Below are 10,602 nucleotides of genomic sequence, written 5' to 3'. Positions count from 1 at the left end.
TTATTTTTCTTTAACTCGTATGTCAACCCTTAATGCAAAATTATTTTTTGTTATACCGATTAAAATTTTCAATTAAATGTGTATATATAATCAGAGATCTAAAGTATGTGGAAGTTAAGACTGATTATTGCAGAATTAATTATCAATATTATAAATTTCAGCCATTGCTCGTCGAGATTTGTTTAATCTAATAATAAAGTGTGGAATATGTTTTTTTTTTTAAAACAGTCCGATAAATATTATTGAAGCAGTTTCGATAAGCAGAAGTATGTGATATAAAAGTATAAATATATATTTTTTATATTTATTGATTTTGCTTTTTTAAATTAATTTGTGACAATGTTTTTCAAACGCTGATATATGTACATACATGTATTATATTAGTGTGTTATTTATATTCCTAATGAATCACCCTGCACAATAAATGTTAAGAGCAAATTTATCATTATGAATTGACATTATTTATTACATAATACCTTATTATTGCTTTGCGGTGTTGAATTAATTTTTTTATAACTGTTGTCCCTTTGCGTTATTGCTTCAATATTTTATTTACGCGTTCATGAGGGAATGTTGACACTGCCTTTATCATTTTAATGGCGTTCCTTTGGATAGGGGAAGGGCACCGCTTGCATTCTGTATTGAACTGTGTGCAAACATCCTCCACGAAAGATAGAAATTACGTCAGCAAAGAGCGACCGAAAGGACTAGGACTCGGTGAGCGTCGGCAAAAGTCGGCTACGTTCGTTTTTTGTTCCGCCCATTTGCCCGCTACGCTTTCAGTTCGCTACGAGCTTTCGCCGGGTAAAGATCTGAAACGATCATACGCCTTAAATTTGCTACCATATGCGGTGTACTTATAAAAATGTTACTTAAAAAAAATATAAACAAATCAAACACAGTGAACATTTGTGACTACTAAATACTTATTATTTTTTTTTAAATTAATAATATTTCTAATAAAACATCCTTAATATAATAACATATAACCTCTATTAACCGCATTTTTGTCAAAATACGAGCTTTTATCAATATTTTAGTGCTTAGTTTAGTGATACTTATAAAATAATACTTAAATGTATCAGCGACGGACTATTATTAAAATTATAGTTAAATTGTGTTGATATGCAGTTAATTTTACTTTGAAATAAACTACATTTGCCGATATAGTAAGTCAAAGTTTAATTTATTGTATTTATAATATATAAATGCTGGCGGTCGTTCTAGATCTTTAAATTCTCAAGGGAATTTCGCAGAGTTGGGTTAAATAAAGGTATAAAATACCTTTTTAAAGGTCATCCTACATAGAATTAAGCTCTATTAACGTTAGGTTTGCTATAAAAATTTAATATTTAAGGACATAAAAACACTATATATATTTTATATATATATATATTGAAGTAGTAATTTCAATCAAATAAAATAATTTAATTTTCAAACTCTTAGCGCGAGTAACGAGTAGAGCTTTTTTCTCTTTTCCTTCTCTTACATAATTCTCTTTTTTATAAATCTCGCTCGAATGGAAAAAATTCGTTCCCATTAGAATTCGGAAAAGTTTCTCATCTCAATGTATTACGAAGAAACTTTCTGAATATAAGAAGAATATGTATACAGCGGCATTTTGTCTTTCGGGACAAAGCTAAATTGCGATTGTAGCATGTAATGAAAAGCTTTTAAAAGTTAATTTATGAATACTTTCAAATACATTGGGCGTAAAATTTCATTACGAAAATTGTAAGAAGGTTCACGTCAAAATTTATTGTTATGATAAAACACACATTCTTTTGTAATACTTAACTAAGACACATAATTCAGCATTTCATAATTTTTAATAATCATATTTTATTATGAAAAATCACTTTTTTGGGTATAAAAATTTAAATATTCTGATAATGCCAAAAATATTTTGTCGAAATATATCGAGACTGAGAAAAAAATGAATAAGAAAAAACACGATCTAAATCACGTAATTATAATAATTTTTATAAATATATTTACCGCGTATAAAATAAATAATTTTAAATATATATATTTATATGTATATATATATATATGTATATATATATATATATGTATATATATATATATATATATATATATATATATATATATATATATATATATATATATATTATATATATATATATGTGTATATATATAATTTTAAATATATATATATTTATATGTATATATATATATATGTATATATATATATATATATGTATATATATATATATATATATATATATATATGTATATATATATATATAAATATATATATATATATATATATATATATATATATATATATATATGTGTATATATATATATATATATATATATATATATATATATATATATATATATATATATATATATATATATATATATATATTTACAGGTTTTTTTCGCGTTCATAATTTTTTTAAATGAGCCTCTATATTTCACCGAGATTGTCACAGCATCATCAGGAGTTTTCACATTTTTTTGAGTACACTTTTTTACATTGCGCAGGGAAAGATTTTTTATTCGCACTTTTTTTATTAGTGTTAATGTTAAAAACACATTAGTTTGAGTATTATTATCCTCACTGCTTCGCGGATAGGAGCATTTTGAAAAAAATTCAATCGATCGCTTGTCGTATTGTTTCAATTTATTGATCTTTGAAAACGATATACAGCACGTACTGCTATTATTATAAAATTGTTTAATATTTTACGCGATAATTTATAAAAAAAAATATTAATGTGTTTTTTTCGCGTTCATCTTCTTTTTTAATAAGTCTCTATATTTCTCCAATATTGTCCCATATTCACATGAGTAAACAGTTTATAAACTAATTATCCATGACAATTATTGGGGAGTAATTAAAATATTTTATTAAACACAATTTAGCAAGTTTTATTACTAATATAACAATTTCTTATTCAGGAATATATATTATTCTTAGGAATATATATATTATGAATACCAAGGTTTTTGGGAAGCTGGTGTAAAGTTTTCATACTTTTACACTGGATTTTATTATATTATATATGTAATGTGAGTATTAAATAGTCTTCATATAGAGACATCTATTGAACACGGATGATAGTGAAGAAAGTATATATATATTTTTTTATATTATGAAATTATTTCTGGTATTTAAATATGTCTATATGTATAAAAGTAAAAATACTATCTAGTTACTATTTAAATTATATATTTTTAAAAAAATATTTAGATTAAACCCGTATTTAAAAAAATAATCATTACAATTTAAGCCTTTAAAAAATTTGCTAGAAGGGGGGGGGGTGACAGTATTATTATATATACACATAAATATTGCTTCTATAATAAACACTGCCTATTTTTTATCACAAGCCGTGCTAAATGACCAGATTATATCTAAATTCGTTTCACGTGAATAAAATACCTCTAGATTCTCGCTGATAGTTTCTACTTACACATCAATACTCATTTAACATTGAACTATAATCGACGTGTCAAAGTAGTCAAGCGAACAATAAAACTTTCGCAGAAACGATTCGTTCTCGTAACTATACAAATCGTTGTTCTGGTGCCACCGCGTCTGACCGATAGGAAAAGCATTCGACTTTTCACCGCTTTCCTTAATGTTGTATTAATTAATACGGCTAATTTTCACAATCGAGGGATCGCGTGTAGAAGAAAACAAACTATTTTTGGCGTTTTATTTGAGTTTATCTTCTAAATGTTTAGTTAAGCGTTGCACCCCTTTATATATCAACCTTCATAAAACACTTGTTTACTTATAACGATGTATGTATTATAAATTATTACCGTTAGAGAATATTCCTACAAACGTGTAATTATTTGCTTCCAAGGTTACTGATTATTAATAAACTTATTCCGAAATTGTTCTTAGTTAACAGATATTTTAGTTTTTGACTTAAAAATACGTTGTTTCATATATACATATATTAGATTTACACGTTTCTTAAATTATTGAAGTGCAACTGATTTTTTTGCATTTTTCATTATTATTGATTAAAGTCATAATAGAAATAATATATTTAGTATTTATAATAAATGTTATATTATTTTAGGGTAGTGCGTGTTTGAAATTAGAACCTTTGAATACTTTAAAAACATTGTGGAATTTATTTTATCGCCAAGTTAAATTGGTCGCCCATCTCAAAGCGTATTGTGGGGGCGGGTTCGGTTAATCTTCATACGAAATCTCCATAAATTTTTGTCCACCATTTTTCCGCTGAACAGGGCTACGATAACATTTCGCTCTTGCTCAATTTATCACTGGCGATTATCGTTGTGCAGTTCATTCAACAAATTAAAGTCGAATCTAACACTAAACCGCCATAGAGAGAGATAAATCGGGCGAACCGCCCAAAACTCGTTCGTTCAACTACACGCAATCACTCAATCGTGCAAAGTTTAATCCGATTAATTAACATGACATTGGAAAATTTTCTGTAAATTTATAGTATTTTCTAATTAAAATGTATATTTTTTAAATTATTAAATATTATATATTTATTTATTGATTTCTGATATTTATCTAATAAGAAAAAGCCCTCAAATATAATGTACACTGCCTAATAAATTAATTTTTAATTTTACATTAAAAAGTTTATCACAATAAAAATTGAAATAACCAATGTTTGTATCAAATTTAATATAAAAGTAAAATCTGAGACATGACTAAATTAAAGTATAGTGCTTATTATATTAACGGTTTGTGATATTAAAAAAATAATATTATTTTTTTAAATTTAATTTTCATTATTCTAATATTTTCACTAAATAAAAGTAAATAAATTAGTAAATTATTGACATACCCTTAAAGTATATCTTCAAAAATTAGCAATAAAGTATTTAATAAATGAATATTTTTTTTAAAAAATTGTAATAAATTAATTAAAAAATCAATTATAAAATTTTGTGAAATTAAAAAATAATTTTGGATTAAAACATTTGTTCAGATTTACCCCATTGTAACGCATTGGGCTTACGACTGCCATGTTTTAACGGTAGATTTATTAAAAATAAAAAACAAAGAAGTATAATAAACAATGTGAAAAAAATAAAGACTTTTATGCATAACTAGAAAATTTGACTTTCATATTTTTTCATTGCATATATCTTAAAAATATGCTAAATATATACATTCTAGTTAAAGTATTAGCTTACTGATTTAGTATATAAAATAAAATGTTAACATACAGCTTGCCGTGAATGTAATTTAGCTAAGAACGAAAAAAATGGTATTGAAATAAAGAACAAGCGTATTTTAATGATTATAGTGGTAATATAATATATATTATGTAAAAATATAATAATATACATAATAAAGTTTTCTTGGCGATAGGATAATTGAATCGTATATAGAAACAACAACACACAGTTAGTCATCGTTTACGTCGCTAACTTTAGGGCAAAATATGCAAAGTAACCGGCCGGTGCGTGACTTTCGTCGATAAAGTACCAACTTTCGTCCAATTGATAACATCTCACGAAGGTTTAATATTTCGAAAGTCGAATTTTGTGTACAAATTCTTTTCGTGAAATCGCGCAACTTTTCCACGGCGGTGGTATCAATCACCGTCTCGCTCGATCGGAGTTCGATCAAAAGGACTCTATTTGGAAGGGACAGAGTTTTCGACTTTGGCACAGTGTGCTTGAAAGAGATTTGGAAGCAATTAAGGGGCAAACTTCATTTTGACAATTACTCAGAACCGTATGGCTACAATGCGGGTGAGGTAATAATAATCGACCAAAGAAACCGCGCGAAACGGGAAATTCGAGGAAATTCAAAGGGGAAATTTGTGAAATGTGAAAGCAGTTATGACTATAATGGATTCCTTCTTTTGGCGTGATTTTGAAATATCCGGTGAAAGGTGCTTTTTTGTATAGGTATGATAATTTACTGATAAAACCGAATGAAATGACTCAATGTTTATATTAGCGTATACATTATTATACATAATACGAGTATTCAGAATATTCGAAAAGAGAAAATATAGGGAAAAATATGTTTCTGAATTATGTAATTTTAAAATTTAATTTTTATTACTTAAGGACAGTCCTTTATTTTTAATCATGGTTCTCAATTTATTTTTTACGCCTAAAAACGAGTTTATAGATGCTAAGAATATAGAACTTTCTCGCTTTTGTATATTCACTATTTATCTTTGGTTACGGTTAATCAAAAAAACAGTGCTACAAATTACTTTATATTGCTAATAAGCCACTTAATTCTTTATTACAAATAGCTTTCAATTCACGACAACATTTTTGTTGTTTATGAAGTGATTGCTATGACCAAAAACAACTTGACGATTATAACAAGTTATTTAAACTAGTTTCAATAAAATATACATAGTTATATAATGAATATGTTTTAATCAGTAGAGGTAATCATAGTTGAATGACGCTGATATATCGTGAAAGTTTTTGGTTACATAAGAATATAAATTACTTGAACAAAGTTTTTTTAATATTGATTTTTGAGTTTTTTAATATGATCTTTAATTGCAAGTATTGTCAATATACGGCTGAAATCTTACACTACATTTTTAAATCAACTTTCAGAGCAATGTATAATTTTTGTAATACTATAACACTCAATTTTGTTAGATTAAAATAAAAATTTTGTAACTTTGGAATAATATATTACATGTATGATATTATTATACCACAAAATTAAAATTATTTAAAAGGTCATGCCATTTCAATTATCACTACCATGTACTGAAATAAATATTTAAATAAATATTATTTTCTAATATAAAAGTATAAAATAATTTTAATATATTTTAATAAAATATTGTTATTATTTTTTTATACTTTTAAATTAAAAAATATTTTTTGTTAAACATATTTTTTAATAAAATAATGATAACAACATTTTAATATATTATCTAGCAATAAAGTTTAATCCAACTTTAAATGTTCTTAGATATTCACTTTCAAGTTTTGTTGTTGTTTCAACCACTATTCTGTTTAAATTAAGTTTACGGAATTGTAAAAACACCAAATTAGTAAAGTTTATTTACTTTTTGATGTATTCATAATGAAAAAATAACAAATAACAAGTAGTTGTAAAAATAAAATAAAACATATGTAAAAATAACAATCCAAGTGGTTGCACTTATGGATAAATGATTATTCTTCCGGGTTTGTTCTACACCATGGAATTTTTTACTTTAATTAAAATGTTTCGATTTATTTTTAAAATTAAAGTTAATTTTAATAAGAGATCTATTTGTTTTTTTAGTGCACACAATATTTTTACAAATATTATTTTGTATTACATAAGTATTAGTGACGGAACTTTACTAAAATAAAAAAAATTACATTTAAAATAAATTATTATTTCGAATATCTATGGAAGTCGTTAAATAATAATATTTATTGTATATTAAAAGTTTTAAGGAAAAGATATTATCGAGATAATCTTAATTATTTATATGTTACAGTGAATGTATATTACCAGTTTTATATTTTACTAGCGTGTCATTCAAATCATATCTTAATAGATTTTCACTGGTAGGTATATATTTATACTAGCTTACTAACCGGAACTAGTAAACTTATAAACTGCTCAAAACTATTGTTAAAACTCAATTTGATGGTTGCGAAACGTTCATTTGCTGTTCAAAGCCAAATCTGATCTAAACGAATTAATCAAACCTGAATTGAATTAATAAGTGCAAAATCTATTGATAGCTTAAAAAATATATAAAATCAACTAAGAAACAGTTAATAATTACGTGAACTTAAAATAGATTTTAATAAATGTAGCAGTGAAGCAAATTGCACTTGAATGTAAGTACTGTGACACTAATGCATTTGGGTAACCTTCTATATATATTTTCATATGATAAAATAAGATAAGGTATGTAATTCGCTAAGTAATAACTAGATAATTTGTAAATTGATAATTCAAAAAATATAAATACATCCTCTTTATCAATTGGTATAGAATATTAAGCAATTAAATGATATTTATAGTAAGCTTTTACAAATTCTTGTACATATCGTGTTTTATTAAACACGATATGTGTCCTATTTATTCACCTGCATGTAGAGGGAAAAATCTGAACTAAAATTTTCCACGATATATTCGTAAGTGCAATTGACTGGCCACGCTGACAAAAATGTAAAGTTTGGACAGGTGCTACGTGGAAGCAAATAGGGGGTAAGCCCGCAAGAGCCCTTGGAAAGGAAATGGTTCAGGATTTCCGCAGGAGATATTTTGCCTTCGCAAAACTACATTTCCAGAATATCTAAGAGGGTACACAATACCAAAAAGTCCGTACACTATATTTAATATGCAAATGGAAGAAAAAAATACAGAGACTTCTCTATAAATCTATTAGTTGATGTATAAAAAGCACTTATATATTAAAATAATATAATAAGATTATTTAACATATTAAATACAATAAAAAAATAAAAAATTGTAAAGTGTCTATATTATTCTTTGGATCTTAAACAAAAATCAAATGGAAAGATTTTACAGAGTAAACATAAATAAGAATTTCTTACCCCATTTTTTTTTGACTGGTGAAAGAGTATGGGTTATACAATTATTTAATTAATGACATCAATGTCTGGTATCTTCGATTATATAATTTTCCATTGCATTCTGTCAATTCCCACGCGTAATTTATTCTTATCGAAACAGGTTCTCAGATCACCAGAGCAAAGATAAGTCCGCCGGCTGGTTAGAGATATAGAAAATTGCAAAAAAATGTTGTTCATTCAATTACTTTCGATCTTCTGAGAAAGTATGCATATTTTTAAACATCGAACACAAATACCTTCGCAAAGGTTTATTATCTGAGTGTCTTTTTTTAATACTTGAAAAGAATTTTTTGTCATTCCCAGATCCTATTAAAATTATCCAAGAAGTATGCATCTTAGGCATGAACCCACCTTTACTTATGCAGCGTTATAATAAAATGGAGTGGTTGTAAATCTTTCAAAAATTTTCGTACAAATTTAATTTATATAATAAAAACGGCTTTTTAAAATTTCTCAAGAGATATAAAATTCTTAATTTGACACTTTATTTAGAAATTCTAGCTATGAGTTAATATGTAAGCATGCAATTTATATAAGTAATTTGTATTATAGATACCATATTGCTTATGAAATATAAACATTTTTGGCCAAACACATAAATATTGATATTTCTTGCCATTGGCATTTATTACGTCTGCGTCTTATAATAAACATATCGTATGGTCAGAGTATAAACTTTTACGGTGGGGATTTGTTTTTATGGCAATCGAGCGTTTAATTGGTATATTTATGACTTTATTGGGTTTATTTAGGTAGCGTGCAACGCTCAAGGGCTAACGGGGGAGAACCCCTAGTATAGTATGGTAGCGAAAGGAGCATCGCAATATATTGCAAATCGTTAATTTACAGACAATATCGTTTTTCTTTTTTCATTTATGTACATACATATATATACATATATATATATCTATATGTAAATATATATAGACCAAAGCACATAAAACACGTAATTGGGGTTTCAATTTGACGCCACCCTTGGTGAAATGATATTTTTGGTCGAGAGTACTTTATGCATACTCGTATAAATACTATGTAATAATAAAAAAAGCCGTGGGCGTATTTTTATTTATTACGAAAGACCTAATAAATTTTGATTTACTGTACAAATTAGGTAATCCCAAAATAAATGTATTTTTTTTAATTTAAGTTTCAGTCGTATCTTGTCTGTACGTAAAAGTACGCATTTTGTTATTTTTTATTTCAATAAATAATAAAAAAATTTGGCCTCAAAATTTATAATAACAGAATTTTTACCAAGTGTCTAATTTATAGAAAATTGCATGTTATATGAATTTCTTAAAAAAAATAATCGGTAACTACGACCAAAAAGAACATTTGTAAACTGTGAAGTGATATCTCTAAATGGCAGTGATGACTTAAAAAATTTGATAGAAAATTACAATAACAAGATTATTCTTAAATGTGGAAGACCAGCAAAGATAAACAACGATGTTCTGGCTGTAGAAAAATTCTTCTTAGAATATCCATTAGCTGTCCAAGAAACTAAGCTAGTATGATTTAACAGCATATAGACAAATTAATAAAATTGGGAAGGCTTGGTGACAAGGCGTATAAGTTTCACAATAATTGATCAAAGTAAACAAGTCAACGCATATCTGCAAATCACACGATATAATTCGTTAAAATAAGTGATTTTTTCGCTTAAAAAAAGTAACAACAACTTTTACAAAAATACCTATTATATTTGTAGGGACCAGCTAATTAATTATTGCTAATGATTGGGTTCAATAATCTCAATTTATCTTGTTAAAAATAAATTCTTATAGCAACGAATAAATTATTATATGCACATGTTATACATTAATCAAAACGGTGTATACTTATATACATGTATTGCGCATTATTAGCTAAATATTAATATTTAATATCTAATTTTATTTTTATTATAAATATGAAGTGATTAATTAAAGAAAACGGGTTGAAAGACAGTACTCAGATTCGATCAGCGTCGTATTTTTTCTGGAGCATCTACCTCACCGTTTCCTGGTTTCTACTAAATTCAGGGTCCCCCTG

The 10,602-nt window shown here is 26.1% G+C and overlaps 1 protein-coding gene across 1 annotated transcript in view; it reads left to right on the top strand.

Moving 5' to 3' along the window:
• The first annotated feature begins 800 nt into the window (after positions 1 to 800).
• The window catches only part of LOC148229579 (limbic system-associated membrane protein-like), a 48,513-nt gene continuing 38,711 nt past the window's right edge, over positions 801 to 10,602 (top strand). The window contains exon 1 of the mRNA XM_088197146.1: positions 801 to 1,169. The gene's annotated coding sequence lies outside the window, so the exon portion shown is untranslated. The remainder of the gene's footprint in view (positions 1,170 to 10,602) is intronic.

The sequence above is a fragment of the Plectrocnemia conspersa genome, unplaced genomic scaffold, assembly GCF_051122295.1.
Source record: "Plectrocnemia conspersa isolate PC_06_02 unplaced genomic scaffold, ASM5112229v1 ptg000011l, whole genome shotgun sequence".
In the NCBI taxonomy this organism is placed as follows: domain Eukaryota; kingdom Metazoa; phylum Arthropoda; class Insecta; order Trichoptera; family Polycentropodidae; genus Plectrocnemia; species Plectrocnemia conspersa.
The sequence above is the reverse complement of the archived record's forward strand: the minus strand, read 5'-3'. Positions and strand labels throughout refer to the sequence as shown.